This window comes from Dromiciops gliroides, chromosome 5 (genome assembly GCF_019393635.1).
Source record: "Dromiciops gliroides isolate mDroGli1 chromosome 5, mDroGli1.pri, whole genome shotgun sequence".
Classification (NCBI taxonomy): Eukaryota; Metazoa; Chordata; class Mammalia; order Microbiotheria; family Microbiotheriidae; genus Dromiciops; species Dromiciops gliroides.
This window is the reverse complement of record NC_057865.1, coordinates 194,839,148-194,861,270: the sequence shown is the minus strand read 5'-3', so window position 1 is coordinate 194,861,270 and position 22,123 is coordinate 194,839,148. Positions and strand designations below refer to the sequence as shown.

Below are 22,123 nucleotides of genomic sequence, written 5' to 3'. Positions count from 1 at the left end.
CTCCAACCTTATTTCACAAGAGCTCTGCATTGTAGTCAAACAGACAACTAACTGTTCTCCAAACCTAACATGTCATCTCCTGTCTCTGTGGATTTGCTCAAGTCTCAGAATGCCCAGAATGTGAGCTTTCTCCTCTCTCCCTCCATTCTCTCAGTCTCTCTCTCTTTCCCCATCCCTCCTCCAGCGCTCACTCTCACTCTCTCTCTCTCTCTCTCTCCCCCCTCCCATTTCCCCCTCCCTTTCCCAGTCTCTCTCCCTCCACCTCCCAATCTCTATCTTTCTCTGAATCTGTATCTTCCTTCAGGGCTCAGTTCAAATGCCACCTGGACTGTGAAACCATCCCCGAACCCCTTCATGTTTGAATGTTCTGCTCCTCAAATTACTTTGCACTGACAACCTGTGTACAGGTAGAATCCCACCAATACAAAGAATGTAAGCTCCTTGAGGGAAGGGAAGGGGAAATAAGCATTTATTAAGTTCCTACCTTGTGCCAGGCACTGTGCTAAGGGCTTCACAATTTATTTTCTCATCTATTATTATTATTTACGTGTTATTGTTGTTTATTATTTATTTTATCTCATTTGATTTTCACAACAACCCTGGCAGGGTAGGTACTATTATTATTCCCATAACTTGCTCAGGGTCATACAGCTAAATATGTGTCTGAGGCTGGATTTGAACTCAGCTCTTCCTGACTCCAGGACCAACACTCTATCTACTGTACCACCACCAAGCTGAGAGAACTGATTATTCTTTTTTTCTTTGTATCCCCATAGTCTATTACTACACCTTGATGATAGTCAGTAGTTAACTGCTGTTGTTGTTTGTCCTTCATTCTCAAAGAGGACTGTAACATCAGGCTGATGTCATGACTTGCAGTGAATTGGATTTAAGTGATGGAGGGCTATGCAAGGTCACCAACCTCATTCTCTCCTCCAGAGCCATCTGGTTCCGGTAGCAAGATATACATCAGGACGACTGGAGATGGCCCGGGATGTTTTAAGGCAATTGGGGTTAAGTGACTTGCCCAGGGTCACACAGCTAGTAAGTGCCTGAGGTGAAACTTGAACTCAGATCCTCCCAACTTCAAGGCCAGTGCTCCATCCACTAAGCCACCTAGCTGCCCCAGACTTTTAGTGAGTAGTTAACAAACCTTCACTGAAGTCTAAATACATGAAGAAGTATATTTAGAAATAATTTAACAATGAGTTCATTTCAATCACGGGTCTATAGTCACCATTCCTTATAAAATAAGGGATTAGGAACTGCCTCAGTGCCAAGAAGCTTTCTGCCAATGCCTTCAACCCAGAAACCTCAGAAAAGGCAATCATGCACCAGATGGAGAGTAACTAAAGCTAAAACCACAAGATAAGCACAGAAATAATTGGCAAGACAGACAAACCACACAAGGTAAAAACCTCACAAAATAATGAGACAACTGTAATGCTCCCATCTCCCGCTCGGCATCCCCACACTCCAACCAAGCAGCATGGTGGGCTTAGACAGTGCCAGAAACCTCAAAGGTCTGGCTGTAGGGTACAGCAGTGGGGATCCCCTTTTAGTACTTCCATGGTAGTAACGTTTAGGCTGGATGCTACACATCCCACAAAAAGCAGCAGATACCAATTCAGCTGATTCATGTGGAGAAAAAAGGGAGAGCAACTAAATGATAATGATGATGATAATTATGACAATAATAAATACTAATAAAAATCATAAATAAATCATGATTAAGGCCCTCTAAGAAGAAAGGAAAGGACTGGTAAGCCAGACCTAATGGCCTCCTCTCTGTCTTCATCCTTCTTGACTTCTTTTTTTTTTAGTGAGGCAATTGGGGTTAAGTGACTTGCCCAGGGTCACACAGCTAGTAAGTGTTAAGTGTCTGAGGCCGGATTTGAACTCAGGTCCTCCTGACTCCAGGGCCAGTGCTCTATCCACTGTGCCACCTAGCTGCCCCCTTTTTTTTTTCCCCCTTCTTGACTTCTTGACAATCTTTGCCACCGTCAACCACCTTCTTGGTACTTTCTTTTCTCTTGAACTTGCCTGGTTTTCTCCTACCTCTCCTGCTTCCCCTCCTGCCTATATGACCTCTTCCTGGATCTTCATCCAGTTCACACTGATTTATTGTGGGTGTCCTCTAAGGGTCTGTGATAGACCTTCTTGTTTATTCCCTCTGAACCAAAACTTCTTAAACTGGAGGTCATGAAAAATTTGGAAGTAAATGTTTGATTCATATACCTATTTTATGTACCTATATACCCAGGGTCACAGAAAAATTTCTCAGGCAAAAAGGGGATCAAGAATGGAAAAAGTTTAAAAAGCCCTGTCCTAAACTATCAACCACCTCACTTGGTAGCCTCACCAGCTCCTAATGATTCAGATGATTCTCCTAGCTATTCATCCAGTCATTTCTTCTCTCCTGATCTCCAGCCTTCTGACCTCTAGTCCAACTGCCTATCAGTAATCTTGAACTGGCTATCCCATAGACGTCTTTTTTTTTTTTTTTAGTGAGGCAATTGGGGTCAAGTGACTTGCCCAGGGTCACATAGCTAGTAAGTGTTAAGTGTCTGAGGCTGGATTTGAACTCAGGTACTCCTGATTCCAGGGATGGTGCTCTATCCACTGCACCACCTAGCTGCCCCCCACAGACATCTTAAACTGACCATGTCCAAAACTGAACTCATTATCTTTCTCCCTACCCCCACCTCTGCCCTCTTCCTAACTTCCTTATTACTGTCAAAGGCACCATCATCCCTAGGTGTCATCCTCTACTTGTCACCCTCACTCAACACCCATATCCAATCTCTTGCCAGGTCCTCTTGATTTGATCTCAGCAATATATCTCTTAGACATTCCCTTCTCTCCTCTGATATAGCTTTAACCCTGGTGCAGGTCCTCATCACCTCACACCTAGACTATAAACTGTCATAGTCATCAGGTTGGTCTTCCTGCCTCAAATATCTGCTCACTCCAGTCAATCTGCCATTGTGCTGTCAAAATGATATTTATTCCTAAAGCACAAGTCTATTTCTCTCTCTCTCTCTCTCTCTCTCTCTCTCTCTCTCTCTCTCTCTCTCTCTCTCTCTCTCTCTCTCACACACACACACACACCCCACCCAATAAGTTCCAATGGCTCCCTATCACCTTTGTTTAGTGTTTAAAGTCCATTTCACCAGCCTTCATATAGTCTACACTAGCTCCCCTGCAATTCCTTGCACAAGACACTCCATCTCCAGTTGGTGCATTTTCATAGACTGTTCTCCCACTCTACCCTGTCCTGGAATTGTCTCCCTTTTAATCAGTATCCTGACCTTCTCTGACAAAGTTGCCATTAAAATCTCACCTTTTACAAGAAGCCTTTCCCAATCCTCCTTGATATTAGCATCTTCCTTCTCAGATTATTGCCAATTGATCCTATCTACTTCTTGCTGGTACAAAGTTGCTTAGAAGAAGCTATGGTTTTTTAAAAAAATATTCTCAATGCCTGGCACATAGTAGACACTTAATAAAAGCTTTTTGACATGACTTGACTTATATGTACATGATCTGGTAAATAACAGGCTTATTTAATTGATTACTTGATTATTCTAATAAAAATCTTATAAATACAGCAAAGCAGCCACGGCTCATTAGTTAAAGATATTTTGGGGTCTGCTGTATTTTTTTTTCAGTAATAATAAAGTCTAATATTTTTCCACATTTGGCATTCTCTCCTCTTTCAGTTATCTTAAGAATATATCCCCCCCAAAAGAAAAAAATACATATCCTTCAATATCCTCAACATTTTGCATCCATGCAGATCTGGATATGTACGTTGGTCCAGTCCAAATGCAATTTCTATCTTTTTCATTGCTTTCACATGAAGGGGATGTTGAGTCCAATTGTTGTAGTTCCACTATCACCAGTGAGGAAAATAACTAGTTATAAAATTATTTAAATGTTTCCATTTTTTGTCTCTTTCCCTAATAACTCCATCCTTACACATCTTGGAGATGACCTAGATTCATTGCATCTCCTGACAAATTGTCAGCAAACTTTTCCCTTCCCCTGTTTCATGACGCAACCCTATTCGTAATCTTTCTTGCATCCTTATCTATAATATTTTACCAATGAGTTTATATTCTAAACTATTCTTGCCCTTGACTAACAACTCTTTCTGCTTAGCAAGGAGATCAAGTGTTTGCTAATTAAGGTAGTTTCTGGGCTCTTTTGTTCTCCTTACATGGCTTTTAATTCACATTAATTAAACTTCCTTATAAAATATTGATGGCCTGTCAATGCCTGTTCATTTATCCGTTTCCCATTCTTCAGTAACAATCATTAATTTAAATAGGTCAGGTTGGAGATGCATACCATATCTTCTAATTTTTATTCTCTCTCCTAATACAGTATTTTTTCTTCTTTTCTCCAACAGGTTGGTGTCTACTATATACAGAAACATAGTTGGAAATGACTCCACTAATAATCATTCATTTTGGGTGATATTGCTGAAAAGTTCATCATACCTAACACCTCCCGATTCTTCTTGAAGAAATCATTCATTTTATATCCAGAAAGAGGAGGCTTCTGTATGCAGTTTCTAAGCCTCTGGTTTCTTTTATCACATGACATAGAATCAAAGAATCTCTTGTTTCTTATTCCTTAACCTTCATAACATTTTCATCATCCTCCCTTATGCTCACATAAGTATACTAAGTACAAAAGCATAAGCTGATTTAATCTTTAAAGTCTTATACAGTTCTTCATAAAAATCTCTCTATCTCATCATCCTCCACTATCTATGTTGATGCCCCAGCTGAAATCTTCATGGTGATCACTTTGAAAAAGCATATAATGAACACTTCAGTATAGGATGACCAAGTGTTCCAGAAAATTATATTTCTTGTTGCATTTGGATGCATGATAAAGCCCAACTCCCCTTTCCAAGAGGAAGTGAGCCACCCTTCCATTTAGAAACAGATTCTCTGCAAAGTCTTCCTCTCTAGTGCTTCATTACAAAAAGCATTTGGCCTTGGGTTCTCAATCAATCACATAAACATTTAGGAACTTTCTATGTATCAGGCACTGAGCTAAGCACCGAGGATACAAAAATAAAGTGAAAAAAAACAACACCTGCCCTCAAGCTTACATTGGGGGGGGGGCAGGGCAATGGGGGTTAAGTGACTTGGGCAAGGTCACAGAGCTAGTAGGTATCAAGTGTCTGAGGCTAGATTTTAACTCAGATCCTCCTGAATCCAGGGCCAGTGCTTTATCCACTGCACTGCCTAGCTGCCCCCTCAAGCTTACATTCTAAGGGAAGATACAATAACATATGAATATATATATATATATATATACACACAAGGGACATATAAAGTAGATACCAGGTAACCTTAGAGGAGAAAGCACTAGGGTCTAGAGGGGTAGAGGACCAGAAAAGACCTCTTGTAGAAAGTAGCAATTGAGTTGATTCTTTTTTTTTCTTTGTGGGGCAATGAGGGTTAAGTGACTTATTCAGGATCACATAGCTAGTACGTGTCAAGTGTCTAAGGCCAGATTTGAACTCAGGTGCTCCTGAATCCAGGGCTGGTGCTTTATCCACTCTGCCACCTAGCTGCCCCCAAATGAGTTGATTCTTGAAGGAAATCAGAGACTAAAAAACACAAGTAAAGAAAGAAAGCATTTCAGGTATGAGAGACAATGCAAAGGCAAAGAAATGGTAGATAGAGCATTGTGTGGGAGGAACATCAAATAAGGCACCATAAATGAGCTAGAGGAGTAAGAGGCAAGAAGACTAAAGCTGGAGAACGGATTGAGTTGGAAAGAGCCTAAGAAGCCGAAAGAAGAGTTTATATTTGATCCTAGAGGCAACATGAAGCATGGCATTCAGAAGGAGTGAAATGGCCAGACCCGAGCTTTAGGAAAATCTCTTTGGCAGCTGTGTAGAGGCCTGATTGGAGTGGGGAGAGACCTGAAGCAGAGTGGCCAATTAGGAGGCTATGGCAATAGCCCTCAAAGGAAGGATTTCAAGTAGGGGCCTGGCAACAGATTTCGTCTGCTTTCCAAGGACCAGCCTGGCTAAGTACTCGGAGGCTCATCCCCAAGCAGGCTGGTCACTTAGTGAAGAATTCTTTGAACGTCAAAACTCATCAAACAAACATATAAAAATAGTCTCTGTCCCAAGGAGTCTCTCTGTTTCTGCTGTGATGGAGTAGCAGAAAGAGGAGACAAAGGCTGTTAAAAATTAGACCATTTTTAGGCAGATTGTAAACATTAACTTCTCTGTTAAGCTCCAGATGTGACCAAACTCCTCTATTGAAGGCATTTTTTAACCTGCCACCACAGCACCTACATACGTCCACCCACTGGCCTTCCAGAAAGTGTGCTATGGAAACCCTGTCCTGGTGCTGGGCTGTACTGATGGGTAACCCCTCACTTTACCTAGCCAGACAAAGACCCAATCTGACTCTCTTTCTCATTCCAGTCATTTTCCAATCCTACTAAAAACACTGGAATCTGTAATCTACTCAACAGATTCTGGAAAGAAGCAGATTTAACTGACTTGCCCAATCATCCCATTCACCATTCCTAGACCAAAACACCCTTTCCTTCCAATCATTCGTCTAGATAAGTCTCCTCCCACTTCAGTATTTATATGTGCACAGTGCATGGTATGGTGAACACCTGATTCATGCTCATTCATTCATTCTCAGTACTACAAATCTGGGATGTTTCTCCAGTCAATTCAACAAGAATTTATTAAGCTCGTACTATGTGCTTTGCTAAGGGCTAGAGATATGGAGACACTGGCCTACTGGACCTTCCATGAACAAAACAACTGTCTTCTCTCCAGGTATTTTCTCTGACTGGCTCCCCTGCCTGGAACATTCTCCCTTCTCACTTCCATTTATTGACCTCTCTGGTGTAATTCCTTTAAGTCCCAACCAAAATCCCACTTTTTCTTGGAAGCCTTCCCTAACCCCTCTTAATTCTAGTTCTTTGCCTCTGTTAATCATTTCCTATTTACCTTGTACATTGCTTGCTTTATACCTATTTGTTTGCATGTTGTCTCTCCTATTAGATTGTGAACTTCAAGAGGGCAGGGACTGTCTTTTGCCTCTTTTTGTGTCCCCATAACTTAGCACATAGTAGTCGATTAAATAATATTAATTGATTGAGATACAAAAAAAGACAAAAGACAATCCCAGTTCCCAAGGAACTTATGGTGGCCTACCATTGAGCTCTATCAATCCTTATTTTTCCTTTAAATGAAGCCTACAGTCACATTGGCTGTTTTAGCTACCATGTTATATTGTTGACTCATGTTGAGCTTTTTTCATTCCCCTTCTCCATGCTCTTTCAAAGATCACTGACAATGGGTTGGGCATTACATGGATCAGTTCCTTTAGCACACTTAAATGTGCAGTTCTCATTCTCCAGTAAATTTTCATTTATGCAAATATGACTTTATGTAAAGGATTCTGAAAGAAATCTGCACCCCCCCCCAAAAAAAACCCCCAATGTTAACTTTACTATATAGTACTTGCTCTCCCCAGCCTCCTACTCCCCCTACCAAAACAACAAAACCAAGTGAACTTGGGCACAGAGCTTTGCCAGATCAGGGACTTGGCTCAAGACCTCTAGTGCCCAGAGGAGACCTTTGCCCACTCTGCCCATTCTATGGCCTGTTGGCCCCTGAGTGTCTTCCCTCAGTGCTCCAGTAGCCAGTGTCTATCCCCATTCCCCACGTGTTACCTGTCCTCACCTGTTTGTGTCCCTGTCTGATCCTCACGTTTCTTTCCTCCCCCTTTCTTCCTCTCAGTTCAGGTCAGGCCCCCACGTGGCTGGCCCCCAGCCAGTGTTGTCCCTTCTCTATCTCCTGCCCCCCACATGTCCTTGAATGGTGTGCCAGCTTCCAATTCTTCTTCCTCCCTCCTTTCCCCACATCCAGGACAAATCCAAATTACAGAGAAAATCGCTTTACATTGTGATCCTGTCCACTTTTGTAAAGCGAGATCCATCTGTAGTTCATCTGGGCCTGGTGTCTTGAATTCATAAAAGGCAGCTAGGGGCTATCTTACAATCTCCTTACTTACTTATGTGATGTAATATATTTGTAGTTTAGTGTTTTTCTTCTTGACATATTTACCTATTCCTGCATATGTTCTGATTAGCTTACCATGTTCAAACTAATGGAAAGGAGGCTGTCCAGAAGCATGCTTGGTGGAAGAAAGTAACATGGGATTAAGAGTTAGTCGTATATAATCAAATAATTGGAAAGTAAGAGCTGAATATAATCTTTACATTATGAAGTATTTTTGCCTACTCCTCTCCATCTGTTTAATATAATCATTAGGAAGTCAGAGTGAAAGAGAAGGAACAAAATCTGGTCATCTTATAGATCTTTCTTAAAATCTCATTTTTTTCCTCTTGTGCTTGACTTTTTAAACTCTTTTTCTGGGTGTTTTTATTGCAATCATTTTATGTCATATTGGTTTATAGTTTTATTATCAATAACCTTTCATCCAAGCCCAGCATGTAAACACTAAAGCTTATACTTCTGTATACCAGATGGTCTCCAATGCAATAGTTTGGAGAACTTAAGTTAGAAAAAAAACATAATTTTACCAAATAATCGACAGGAAAATGTGGTTTTTCCAACACAAATTACACTTTACCAAGGATCAATTATGTAATCTCAAGGTGAAATGATTACTGGTGGAATAAGTTGAATGCTAGACATCTCCTTAAGTTTATTTAATCAAAGACTATCCCATGTTACACACCTGCTCAGCTCAATTAAATTCTCAGCATAAGCAATTAAAAAAAAAAAACTGGAGGAAAAGAGAAGAGGAAGATATCACAAGAGCAAAACAAACCCAAAACATCAGTCCTGGCTCTGCTCCCAGTCACTGACCAAGGCCAGCAACCACTCAGGGTCCTGTTCTTAACCCCAACCTTGGCATCAACTCAAACCCAATACTGTAGTTAGACACAGTTCTAGACTTTAAGAGATAGAAAAAAAAAGTCAAAAGGACCAAGGAGGTAAAGTTAATGGCAAAGAAGGCTCCAGAGACTTTTTCCAGATACTTCCAGGAAGACTTTGAAAGGACAAAGTCCCACACTCCTGGTTTTACATAAGTTATATTTAATACATGTTATTCCATCCTTTCTACCAGCTAGACCCCATATCTCCTGACCTCCAGCTCTTAGAATTCCTAGAATTCCTTCAAGCCTCAGGTCAGGTACTGACAGAAATTATCTCGTATTTACTTATCTGTACCTGTTCTATCCCCCTATCAGAATATAAACTCCCTGAGGGCAGGATCTCTTTGGGTTTTGTCTTGGTATCCCCAGCACCTAGCACAATGATTTAATAGATGCTTAATAAGTGATTATTAAATTGAATTGAATCTTTACACCAAAGAACAAGGTTCTTCCAAGATTCAGTCTAGGAAGGTGAAATTGGGAAACTTCATTCTTGTTTTCCTCCTCCCTACACAATAATATTTTGTTGGAATAGCAATATTCCAACAAGATTCCAATAGTTGGAATAGAAACACCCAAATAAAATGTGTATTTTCAAGACCAAAGACTATACATTCAACTTATAGTTACTGTACCATTGTCCACAGTTTGAAGATTTTTTTTTTTATATATATAATAAGACGATAAGCTCTGAATTTACACTGACAGTATTTGGGTCGACTTTGTCACTGTGTGTACAGTAATCACTTTTTTATTCCTATTAGAAACAAGGACCTCAGTTTCAAATTATTTTTTGGTTTATAAACTCTTGGTCAATTCAGTAAGCACTGACTGGCTTACCTGCCAACCCCTTTTAGGGATTGTATTTTAAGCTAGCTGCAACTCAAAACTAAATGTAATAAAAATTTTAAAATACTATCATTCCATATAAATAGTCCTTCTCTACTTGATCAATTTCACGAGTTAGGGGAAAAAATTCTTGAGGGATTAAAAAAAATAAAACAAATCACACAAATCAACTGACACAGAAATCTGGGTTTGTATCAATTTGCTAATGTGGTTAAATTCAGTTAGAACTTGAAAAAGGAAAAATGATTGTTTTCTTGACTGGAGATGAAGTATTCTTACAGACTTTCAAGAAAAAGTTGTATTTCCAAGATACACACAATCACCCCTATAAATTTCAACACATAAACAGGCCTAAGTGCCTCTAGAAAATGAAGTTCTACTAAAAAAAAAATCAGTAAAACAAAATGTCTGACCATTTTCCGAATGAGTTTTCTTCATTTTTTTAGGGCAAAGTGAGAATCACCATAAAGTTGCAGTGGGAAATGAATCTTGGAGAAACAAAAGGTTTCAAAGGTTATGTCCTGAATTTTCTTATACCCCTTAGGCTCAAGAGAGCACAGTTGTGACTGGTGGCCCAGAACTCTCTCTAAACCAGGTTATATAACAGGTTCTTCCCATCTTTTCTACATTCCTATGAAATTGCTTTAAAAAATAAAAAAAATAAATAAATGAATTGAGAAGTTACATCTGATGAGTTCAAAACAAGGATGTTAACAAGGATGTTTGCCCCTGGCGATTAAAAAAAATGGAATAATACACTACCCAACTCACAAACTGCTGTAAGAAGCAAAAAAATATATCTATGTGTGTGAGCATATATGTTTTGAAAAGATTTTACATTAACCGTTGATCTTGTTACAACAAAATATGTTTATCCTTTTAAAAGTACTCGATTTTATTTTTCCAAAGTTCTAGTTTCCATTAGAAATAAACCAAACATCTAAAACCAAACTCTTTTGCTTCTTTATTGGTTCGAGGTACAAAAACATCTACCTCTAGAATACAAACTTCTCTGCTTGGTATCTAAAGCTCTTCGAAACACCTGGGTCCAGGCTACTACTTCTCCAGAATTATTCTGTTACTCCCTTTCAGGCAGTCTTTTGCTCCAAGCCAAATTATCCATCTCCCATCTCCGTGCCTTTGCACACTAAGTCTGTCCCCTATGGCTGCAATGCACTCTCCTCATCTCCGCCTCAGGATCCCTCCCTTCCTTCAAAGTTTAACTTTAAATCATTAAATGCCACCTCCTACAATCCGCCTAACTTGATGCCCACAGCTGCTACTGCTGCATCACCCCCACCCCACCACCCCCCATAACAGGCAGCCTACTTGGATCCCTGCAGCTAGTACTGCCCCCCCCCCCGCCCCACATTACTTTGTGTTTACATTGTAAATATTTTGTATTTTCTTTCATGCATTCTCGGTCCCCTCCCCACCCCCACGGAACGTGAGTTCCACGAGGGTGCTCGGTTTGTTTTTGGTCCTGGCGCCCCCCAGAGTCTAGCCGGGTGCCTGGCACACAGTAGGCCCTCAATCTAGGCTTGTCGATGGATTACTTAAAGCCTGGATTAGTATTAGTCTTCCCGGGGGGGTTTGAGGAAGGAGCTGGGCCGATCTCAAAAGGGTTATAGAAATGTGAGTCACTGTTATTGTTACATAAACTCCAAGCAGATCAACAGATCCCAAGAAGTTGGCCACCTGAACCCTCTGGTCCCTGTAAAGCGCGACCATCGGGACCACCTCTCCAAAGTTGGAAATGACACTCCCCCCGCCCCATCCTCACCCGCCAAATCCACGCGTTTCTCGCCAGTGGACCAGGGACGCGTTTACAATAATACCGATCCCCCCGGCAGCCAAAGCACGTTCTCCAGGCAGGAGCACGGGGCGCGGGACAAACAGGAGTGCCTGGAAATGAGCAGCGCTGCCCGGGCCACCCCCCACCCCCACCCCGAGGGGCAGCGGCGCCTCCCGGCTGGGCGCGAACAGGGAACTCGGAGGGGACCGCGGGCTAGAGTCGGCGGCCCCCCGGCTCCTCTTAGCCTCGCGCGCCTGCCCCTACCCCAACTCCGGGAGCCGCTTCTCCCCTCGATCAGAGCACCCCGGGGACCCCCTGGCGAGGCCTACAGATTTCCTCCCTGTCCCAAGACCACCTCCAGCTCGACAACACCACCCCCTTCCCTTTTAAAAAAGGGGGAGAAGAGGAGGGAAACAGTGAATGAAAACCCCAAGAGAGCGGCAGCCGCGCCGCCCGCCCGCCCCGAGGTGTCCACGCTGCGCTGCGCTGCGCTGCGCTGCGCTGCACAGGCTGGGCCCGCGCGGCGAGCCGGGGCGCACAACTGCTCCCGGGGTCCCCCGCTTGGGGGGGGGCAGTCCCTGGGCCGGGGCCCCCTGCGGCGCCTCAGCTCACCGCTCGGCCGCCTGCTTTAAGAAAAAACCAACCCAACCCAGCACCCCACTTACTTTTCCCCCACCTCTCTTTTGCGCTCCCCTCGCTCTCCCGGGAAGAAACGAAAGTTGTCACCCGTGTCCGTCTCCCGGGGGCTCTTCCCCTTCCGAGGAGCCGCCGTCGCCAACGCTGGCCCGGCTTCTCTCCTCCTCCTCCTCCTCCTCCTCCTCCTCCTCCTCCTCCTCCTCCTCCTCCTCCTCCTCCTCCTCCTCCTCCTCCCCTCTTCCTCCTCCTCCTCCTCCTTCTTCTTCTCTCCTCTGTATTATCTTCTTCTTCTCCGAGGGTTGGCGATGGGAGGGTTAGGAAGAGAGGAAATTTGCAACTCTTCTTCTCCCACCCCCAACCTGCCTTGAGTTTAAAAAAAAAAAGTCGAAAAGGATGAAAAACTTCGGGAGGAAAAGAGACTTGTAGAGAAAGTGAAGAAGGGGGGAGATGAGTAATAATAGTTTTTTTCCTAAAATAATTAAATCTCCCTTCCCCCCAAAAAAAATCAGTGATACACAGAAGTGGGGGGAAAGGCAGGGGGGAGGGGGAAGGTTAGGGGGAAAAGAGAAAGAGTCGCTGGTCAGGAAACTTCAAGCTAGGATGAGGTCATTGGTTTAAAAATAAAGCGATGGCGTCATTTGAAACCAATCCCAGTGAATGAACTCAGCAGAGCCCCGGGGAAAGGAGGAGACAGGCGGAGGAAGAGACCGGAGTGGGAGAGACGGGAGCCAGGGCAAGGAGACAGCAGCTCCAGCTCCTCCATCCCAGTGACCCGAACCCGGCTTTTATTAGGTCTAATGTTCCATGCTTAATAGTAGAACAGTGTTTCTTCTCCTCTCTGTCATCTGTGCAAGGCATAGAATTACGTTCTCCCTCCTTACATTCGGCTGATTCACAAGTAGGTCCCGAAGCGCAGCTGGGAGGAGCCTGACTGCACAATGAGGCGCTATTCAAATAAGTCGCTCCTCACTCCTTCCTTCTTTCTCCTTCTAGTTCCCGCCTCTTTCTCTTTTTTCCTCCCTCTCTCTTCCTCTCTCCTTCACTCTTCCTCCTCTCCTTTCCATCTCTGCGCTCTCCTATGCTTACCTTCCCTGTCCTGCTCTTTTCCCATAACAGATATTATTTATAGGATGGATGCTCAACAGATTTCTCCCTACCTCAAAACCATTCTCGTTTTAAGTTGATTCATTATCGTAAAAGAAGTTTAGGAAAATACATGGTACAACATTTGGTAGCCAAACCTTTTTTTTTTAATCTGTAACTCCAAAAATTCGCTTTCTCAGAAAAAAAAAAAACCCAACCCAACAACACACAAATGTTACTGTTTCCCGTTCGAATTTTCTTACATGGGGACAAACCTGGACAAAATTCTCAAACCACTGCTGTTTGTAATGTAAAACCCCAAGCCAGGGTTTCCGAAGTTACTGTGCTTTGTGGAGCAAAGGTAAAGAATATATTTTAAATTATCATAATTCAATAATTATACACCTGGCAACGTGGGTACCTTTTAAATTAAACCAGTGGTTTCCAATCTTTCTGGAGCTGCCACCTCATACACACAAACCCTTCCAAAAAGTGCAATAAAACACTTTTAAAAAATTAGAATTTAGTGAAAATCATTTTGTATTGACTTTTTGTTGCTTTTACAATTCTATGATGACCCTTGAATAACTAGCGACGCTGGAGCGGCACAGACCAAGGGCTGAGAATCACTCAATCAGATAATCAGTGCTTTATTTCAATGTACTTTGAGCAAGAACTGCTTTTACTTAGGAGTATTCACATGGATATCAAATAACAAAGATGTGATTAATGACTGAAAAGCTCACTGCGAGTGGAAATGCTCTGTGAGCCAGATTCTCTCAGTGCATTTAAAGTAATCCCGAGGAGTAAATTAGGCACTTTCTGGAAGGTGCAGTAATACTTTAGGACCACTAGAGTATCATTTAGTGTTTTAAGTGGTGCCTTAGGACATAAGGTGGATTCCAATCAAGCCAAACTTATTCCCAAAGAATTTATACACTGGAAAAATCTGGCTCATATAACATTATATTCGCCTTTACAATGTGCCTCAATCACATCTTTGTTATATGATATCCACAGGCATACTCCCTGAAGGCCTTTTTTTTTAATGGGAGAAAGGATTGAGAAATTCATTAGGCTGACAAGAGAGTAAGAATATGTTTGTTTTTATACCTTTAAACACACCATCTAAATGGTTATTATTCCTTATTTGGTAGCAACTGGGCCAGTCCCTGGGGAAATGTAAAGACTATCTTTCCTAGGTAGGAAGAGAAGAAAAGCTTTTTTTTTTTTTAAGGGATCAGGGCAAGAGGAAAAATGGGAGTGAGATAAATCTGGTCATCTAACTTGTCCATGAACCCTGGTGGCCAGGAGATGTCACTGTAACCTCTTTGGCCTCACTTAAGCCAAGATAAGGATATGATACATAGAGAACCGGGTAGAGCTCTCAGATCTAAAGGTTGATTCAGAATTCCTTCAGCACTGTTCATTTCTGAGCACCAGAACAAAGGGGTTGGAAAACAGGTATTTTCCAAATCCATTAGATTAAGGAAGGGGGCAGCAGATAGAGTGCTGGCCCAAAGTTAGGAAGATTCATCTTCCTGAGTTCAAATTCGGCCTGAGAAACTAGCTGTGTGACCCTGAGCAAGTCACTTGACCCTATTTGCCTCAGTTTGCTCATCTGTGAAATGATCTGGAGAAGGAAATGACAAACCACTCCAATATCTTTGCCACAAAAACCCTAAATGGGGTCATGAAGAATAAGACATGACTGCACAGAAACAGCAAAGGTTAAGGAAGGATCTGTGGAAAATGGGGGATTTCAGGTATAAAGATGGGTGTCAAGACCCTTCTCCAGCATGTACTGGCTGTGGGACCCCAGGCAAGTCACTGAAACTGTGCTTTAGGCAACTGTGAAATTACATAGAATTTGTAGAACAGGTAGGTGCTGATAATAATAGCCAACATTTATGTAGTACTTTCAAGGTTTGCAAAGCATTATCTAAATTTGCAAAGCATATACAAATATATTATATATGTGTATATATGGGGCTGCTAGGTGGTGTGGTGTATAGAGCACTGGTCCTGGAGTTAGGAGGACCTGAGTTCAAATGTGACCTCAAATGCTTGCTAGCTGTGTGAACCTGGGCAAGTGACAACCCCAATCGCCTCAAACATCCAGGGCCATCTCCAGTCGTCCTGATACGTATCTTGCCACTGTATCCAGATGGCTCTGACGGAGAGAGTGAGGCTGGTAAATTTTCATAGCCCTCCCTTACTTGAATCCAATTAACTGCAAGTCATAACATCATCTTCAGATGTCATGGTTCTTTTCGAGAGTGAAAGACAAACAACAATATATATATATACATACGTGTAAACACGTGTGTATGTATATATAATGATTACTGCCCTCTTGAAGAAGGAAATTAAGAAGATAAGCTATCAGTTGAAGAGGCTAAATAAATTATGGTATATGATTGTAATAGAAATTGTGCCATAAGAAATATATGTATGTATCTATATATAAAAACACACACATATATATGTATAAATATATGTATATGTATTCTCTTTTGAGTCTTACAACAGTTCTGTTAAGTGGTTGTCATGTTTGTCCCCACTCTACAGATAAGGAAAAATGAAGCTGAAAGAGCTTAAATGACTCGTCCAGAACAGCATTTGAGCCACCATATCACTTCCTGTGCTGTTGAAATCACAGATCTGGTCAGAGATGGAAGAAGCAAACACTTGGTAGATTTAAGGTAGATGGACAGTATTCAAAGCTAAGGAAGCACTATCTGGGGAAGAGCCAGGACAAATTAATGCTGTACCCTTCATAGGCTGTGGCTTGACTCACTTCTTTAAATGGCTGACTCCATGGAGCCCTGAACCCCATCCTTCATTCATCCAACAAATAATAAGAGATCTATATAGTCAATGCCAAGAAACATAGGATGTAGGCTATGATTGGCATAGTGGAATGAATACTAAACCTGGAGCCAGAGGACCTGTTTTCAAGTTCTGGCTTTACCACTTGTTACCTGTTTGACTTTGGGAAAATCATTTAACCTGTTTCAGTTTCCTTATCTGCAAATTGAAGGTGTCAGATTAAATTATCTCTAAAGATTTCTAAAGAAATCTATAATCCTTATGATTCCCCCCAGCCTACCCTACAGGAGCTCATAACTGAATTGGTAACTCCAGAAAAATAAGTATTAAAAATTAAATAACAAAAAAACCTAAATAACAATACTAGGTAATACTTAATTAAGTGTAGTAGAAACAATATCCCACATTACCTTGCCACAGAGGCTGGGGCTAGCCTACACTACTGCAGGCTAGGCTAATTTTTCCTTAAAAGATATAGAAACCAGACTTAATGGGCACAGGGGATTAAAGGTCATATGGCCAGTTTAATGAACGGTAAGAGGATAGTCTGCATGGAGTGGAGAGTTTATATTAGGCTACAACTGGAGATTTTTGTAAAGGGAGATTATGGAGGACTGTGAATATCAAACTAGGAAGTTTGTACTTTATCCTATAGGTAATGAAGAGCCATGGAACATTGTTCCTTAATTGGCAAATTCTACTTCTTGGTATTATCATTTACGAAGAGAGCCAAGATTAGCTCTCTCTTTATTTCTGTTTAGATTAAACTCTGGATTTCTCCATCATGCCCCAGAATCCTCTTCAGCCTGGGAAGAACAGTTCAACCCTGGAACTCACAGCTCTGAAATACCCTCCTCCTAAAGTTTCTTCAGTCCCTCCATCATTAAATGGCTCCTCCCATTGCCTCCCTTCATGTAACAAGGGTTCTCAAGACAACAATAATGAGAGGGAGCATTCAGTCAATAAAATGGTATGTCATGTTTAAGAACAGCAAGAAGGCCATTATTGCTGGATCATAGAATATGGTGACTGAACAATTAACAAATTTACTTTGTTTACTTGTCTTAATACTTCAAGGATATCCAACAAGGATACTTAGCACTTAGGACTCGGTCAATTTCTATTGCTATGGAAATGGACATGGTCATCAGGGTACAATATGGTAAAAGACATATAAGATGAAGATTCATGTAGTCCAAGTTCTATTGGCCCCATTGTCCACAGATCGTACTTTTTAAGCTTTTAGGAAACCTTGAAGCAGCTTTGGGGAAGCTGGAGCCAATTAAATTCTGGGAACGTCTTTGTCTTCTTTTAGAGAAAGCTAATCCCTAAGGATTAGAGAAGGAAGAAGAGCCTATGTCTACTCATGTTATGGGTGAGAGGAGAACAACTGCATGAGAGAAACACTGGTCCTGTTACATGCTACCACTTTGTAGTAAGGTTCTAAGGATCTTCTAAAGGACTTTCTTCCATTTAAATGCTTGTAGGGTTTTTACTTGGCAGTCCTCCTGACATGGTCAGTAAAAAAATAAAGGGGGAAATAGAGAGAGAAAAATTATGACTACCACTCCCAAGGAGTCATCATAATAAAAGGAGAACAACAACAACAAAATATGGAGGAAAATCAAAGCCTAAGGTTCCTTCCCTCCCCCCAACCTTTAAAAGAATCAAGTCTCAAGTCTCAACAGTCTGGTCCATGTAGTAGATGATGCCAAATTTTTGCAGTTCATGGTGCACTCACCATGCAAGGTAAAATGTTAGTAAAATATTAAACCTATCACAAGGTATTTATAGGATATGTTACAAAGGTACCAATAACAGGGCTTGACAACATTTAGATATAGGAAGGAATGAGGGAGAGAAGAGTAGGGGATGAAATCTCAGTTTTGAGTCTAATGGGTTCAGAGAAATCTGGTAAGATGTCTATAAACTGATACAAAGTGTGAACAGAACCAGGAGAACATTTTCTAAAATAATAATAATAAAAATCAACAATTTTGATCAATACAATGACCAACTATGATTCCAGAGGACTAATGATGATCTCTGCTTCCAGCTTCCTGACAAAAAGGTAAATGGATTCATTTTCCGGACATAGGCAACATAGAAATTTATTTTGCTTGTCTATGCCTATTTGTTACTAGAGTTTTCTTTTTCTTTTAAACTGAGAGTGGGTAGAAGAGAGAGAAAATAAATGCTTATCAATTGAAAAGCAAAATAAATGAAAGAAAAAAAGAGGAACTATAATCACAGAAGGGAAGAAATTAGGTTATTGCTCTAGATAGGGCTTCAGCTGGGGACCATTCAGGTTTATTCTCCTATATCAGCGCTTATCTTCATTCTCCCTCTGTCTTCAAAGTATTTCTTGCTTCCAGCAGTTTTTGCTTACCCTCATCATCAGCAGATACTGCTGGCAACATAAGTCTTGATTGCTGTCCTTTTCCAAATCTCCACTGTAATTCTCCTCACCCTTCATCAGGTGTTAGTTGTCATCTCACTGCTGATGCTGTGCTCTGCTTTCCTTACCACTAAGATCTCCTTCTATCCACTGCCCTCTGCAGGTCAGCATTTTCTTTATTTTTGATACAATTCTTTCTTTCTTTTCTCTTTTAAAAATTTATTTTAATTTTTCAAGTAATAATTGGTTATTGTTTTCCATTAATCTGTCCTTCCCCATTCCTCCTTCCACCCACTGGAGAAATTTTAAAACAAACAAGGCCAAAAAATAAGTCTTTCAATAGATATCTACATGGTCTGGCAAAACAAATTCCCACATTAGTTATGCCCCAAAATAACTATTTCTTTCTGCATTTTAAGTTTGATACTGCTCTGTCATTAAGTGAGTGACTTGTTTCATCTCATTCTTTTGGACTCATGGTTTATCATTGCATTGATCAGAGTCCTAATGTCTTTCATTTTTTCCCCTCTGTAATAATGTTATTTTTATATAAAGAATTGTCCTAGGTCTGCTCACTTTCTTCTACATTAGTTCATAAAGTTCTTCCTAATTCCCTCTAAAATTGTTCATTTCATCATTTCTTGAGGCAAAATTATATTCTATTATGTTTATATACCACAATTGGTTTGATTATTCCCCAGTGAGACAATCTATTAGTTTCTAATTTTTTGGCCCATTAGTTTCCAATTTTTGGCTACCACAGACTGCTCTACATATTTGTATGTGTTTATAGATCCTGTTCCTCTTTTTTTGGTTACAGTGTGGTAACTTTCTGGGCATAGTTCCAAATTGCTTTACATGATTGCTTAGCAAATTCACAGCTCCACCAACAATACACCAATGTACCAATTTTCCCATAGTCCTTCCAATATTGTATTTCTCTAATAATTAATGGTTTGGAGCATTTTTTTCCATCTGATTGTTGATATCTTGAAATACTTCCTTCAAAAACTGCCTGTTCATATGCTATGACCATTTATATATTGGGGAATGGCTCTTATTCTTTACAAATTTGAATCAGTTCTTTATAGATCTTGGAAATGAGACCTCTATCAAAAAACAAAAACAAAACCCACACCCAAAAACTTGTTGCAAGATTTTCCACCAAGCTTTGTTTATAGAAAACCTATTAAATTTTATATAATCAAAGTTGTCTATTTCATTTTATATGATCCTCTCTATCACACATCAACATTTCCAGGGAACCAACTCTCTAATGCTGGCCTAGATGGGGACAAATCATTGAGTATGTTTTTATGGCTAAATAAAAACCAAACCCATATTCTATACCTTTTCAACTTTAAAATACATACTCCCCTTCCCATATTTAATGGTCACGACAAATTGACTTTGTTTCTTCACCACACACATGACATCCCCATCTCCGTGTTTTTTCATTGATACAGACAATGATATATTAGTGGGGTGCAGCACAGGGGAGGGGGAAGGGGAAGGATAATTTTAGTGACCTAGAACCATGAAAGCTGGTACTATAAATTAGAAGGACTTTATCTCTGTGTGAAGGCAAGGAGAGGTTTTTGTTTTATGGGGATTTTTTTTTGTTTTTTTAATATTGATGGACTGTAGTTTGTATGCTTTCCACATTTTGTTAAATAAATAAACCCTTAATTGTCTTTACTGCCTTTGTTAGTCTGTTTGTAGGGTGAACTAAGGACTCTTTGGTGAAGAGCAAAATAACCTAGAAGCTGAAATTTCCAACATCTCCCTAAGTGGGGTCATAAACCAGAGAGATTTTGTGTGAGGCACGCTCAAAACAATATTCATATGTCAGGAGGCATCCTTAAGACACCAGATTTACAATATAAATATTGAATGACATAAAGGAAGTTTCATTTCTGTGTTGAGAGCTATTTATATAAATCTTTAAAAGGAGAAGTCAACTATTTTTTATGGGTTCTCTTTTGTCCTTCTCTGCTGACCAGAAAACTTAAGCATGAATCAGTTATTCCCAATACTAGTTTTGAAATATCCTGGAGTGTTTCCAGTTATCTCAAGAGCTATTATGAAATTCTCAAAAAAAAGTCACAATGCAAAACTTAATTTAACTCTATTCATAAAGTAAATATGCCACAGCAGTAGGAAAGAAGCAAAAGGGAACTGAGAAACTGGGCTGACAGTTTGCTAGTATTACAACCACCAAAAAAGCTGTAAATCACTATGAGGAAAGGAATTCAGCTTTTCGTAAAACCCTAAAGTTGGAATGAACACAGTGCTGTCCTACTTCTGATTGAAAGGGTATTTATAAATAATTAATGTTTGTTTTTAAAGGGCGATGGTTTTAAAAAGGACTAGTTCTTCCATTTTTTAAGTAAACATGAGTTTCAACTATGCCCCAGTTTAAAATTACAGTGACTTTCAGTATGAACAATGGCAACATTCAATAACAACATTCATGTTTATAAATGTAAACATTTCCCTCTAGTGACAGTCCTGGACCAATAATTGAGCCTATTGTAAAATCCTGTTTGAATTGGTAGATGGAACCCTCCAACTGAATCTCTAAATATCTGTTTGATTTTGTTTTTTTTAATTTATATAAATTTTATTTTAAAAGGAATGACAAAGATCAAGAACTGTTCCCCATATTATCCCTAAATTTCACAAACATCTCAACCCATTATGAAGTAAAATTTTTGAAACCATTACTAACAGTCTCAGTAAGGAATCTTGGATTAAATGCCATCTGGATAATGAACAAATATTATCCACTTAAATCAAATTAATTATGTTAGGTGCCCACTATAAGCAATGCACTGTTCTAGCTGCCATGGAAAATACATAGAGAGAAGTCCAAGACAGGATACTGTCATCATAGAGGATAAATTTATTTAGGTAGACAACACATCATAAGATTTAGCATAGGAAGACAACCTAGCATCCCGCTAGATCAACTCCTGCATTTTTTTAAATTTAAAAATTGTGAATGTTTTTTTTTTTCACTTTCATTTTCAAATGTATTTGTGAGGATGGGGGAATTGAGTCACACTGATTGATACTTTTATCTGGTGAGAACATATCTTAGTTGAATCAATGGTTGTTTGAAGTCTGAACTAGCTATGAACAAGGCCTGGACATCTCCTTGAATGAATCAGTCGTAGGTTTTAGATTAAGTACAGAAAATTCCTAGATCAATTTGCATGTCTTTGAAAAACACTGGATAAACTGGAGTGAAATTGCCTAGGACGTATGATCAGACTGGTTGAAAAAACTTGGTCATACCCTATGGGTTATAGATATAATATTGAACTAGTTTGGAATCAAGGACTTTGAGGATATGGTAGCTTAGGTGTAGAAGCCTATCACCCAAGAAGGAGAAGAATCCTAGGGCTGGACTCAGCCTTGGTCTCAGTATTAGTTTCCTCCCCAGCCTGGCCCCTTTGGTCTGAGGAACACCTGATAAATTTCAGAGGACTAGAGGATTTGGACTTTTTCATTAACTTCCAACAGCAGCCCCAGGACAACAGCAGGTGACAAGCAGTGTC

General features: G+C 40.4%; 1 protein-coding gene across 2 annotated transcripts in view; it reads right to left on the bottom strand.

Moving 5' to 3' along the window:
* The window catches only part of DUSP16 (dual specificity phosphatase 16), a 112,934-nt gene extending 100,531 nt beyond the window's left edge, over window positions 1-12,403 (bottom strand). The window contains exon 1 of one of the 2 annotated variants that reach the window (XM_043968306.1): window positions 12,277-12,403. The gene's annotated coding sequence lies outside the window, so the exon portion shown is untranslated. The remainder of the gene's footprint in view (window positions 1-12,276) is intronic. The other variant, XM_043968307.1, reaches the window with a different exon arrangement.
* Between the last annotated feature and the right edge of the window lie 9,720 nt (window positions 12,404-22,123).